Below are 1,245 nucleotides of genomic sequence, written 5' to 3' on the forward strand. Positions count from 1 at the left end.
GTTTATTTAAAGAATAATTTCTGTACAGAAGTTTACCTTCTAATTGTACAGTTAGGAAACTTTACATACATTCACCACAAATATAGACTAGTTCCACCCCAAGAATTCCTTTGTGCCCATATCAATCCACTTTCCACATACACTGTCAGTGGCAGTCACTGGTCTGTGTTCTGTCCGTATGGTTTTGCCGTTTCCAAAATATCATAAATGGAATCCTATATAAGCCTTTATGGTCTAACTTCTGTTTCTTAGGATATTGTACTTGAGATTCACCAATATTGTTAGACATTTCAATAATTTGTTCCTTTTTACTTGAGAATTCCATTGTATGGGTAGACCAGGAGGGTTAAAAAATTCCATTTGCCAGTTGGACATTTGAATTGTTCCAGATTTCCATGGATATAAAAGCCATTACAAACATTCATATACAGGTTGTTGTAAGTACCTAATAGTGAGATTATTTGATCATATGGTAAATATATATTTTCCTGTATGAGAAAGCACTTGGGTTTATCTGAGCTTCTTGGATCTGTGGTTTTTGTCTTTCATTATATTTTGAAAATGCTTAGATGTCATTTGTTCAAATATTCTCCTGCCATCTCTTCTCCATCTGGAATGCTAATTATACATATTAGGCCATTTGAGATTGTCCCATAGATCTGGAATATTATTTTGTTGTTTCACCCTTTGGGTGTGGGGATCAGTTTGGATCATTTCTATTGACCTATCTCCAAGTTTCCTGATTATTCTTTAGCTATGACAAGTCTACTGATGAGCCCATAGAAGATATACTTCATCTCTGATCCTAGTTTTTTATTTCAATTTGTCTCTTATAGTTTCTTCTTCTTTGCTGAAATCTGTTCACACATATCCATATTTTCAACTAGATTCTTCAACATGTTAATGAGAGTTTAGGTCTTCGTTCAATAGTTCTAACATCTGGATCATACCTGTATGTAGTTTTGACTGTCAATGAAAAATGGCTTGGTTTTTGTGTATCTCATTTATTTTCTTGATTGCCAGTCAGTGCTTATGTAACACTAGAGACTGCGTAAAGATTAGTGATGCTTGGAAATGGACAAGCCTGTTCTTCTGTCAGGCTGTGTGGGTTTGGTCAATTTAGTCAGGAATTGAGCTGGGTTTGGGTTTTGTTGTTGCTATGGTTGCCTTCAGTGTACCACAGCTTTCCTATCCTCCAGCATTATTTTGTGCTTTAGGTTAGAATTGAAGAACTTTTCTTAAGGG

Source organism: Myotis davidii, unplaced genomic scaffold (assembly GCF_000327345.1).
Source record: "Myotis davidii unplaced genomic scaffold, ASM32734v1 scaffold18, whole genome shotgun sequence".
Taxonomy (NCBI): Eukaryota; Metazoa; Chordata; class Mammalia; order Chiroptera; family Vespertilionidae; genus Myotis; species Myotis davidii.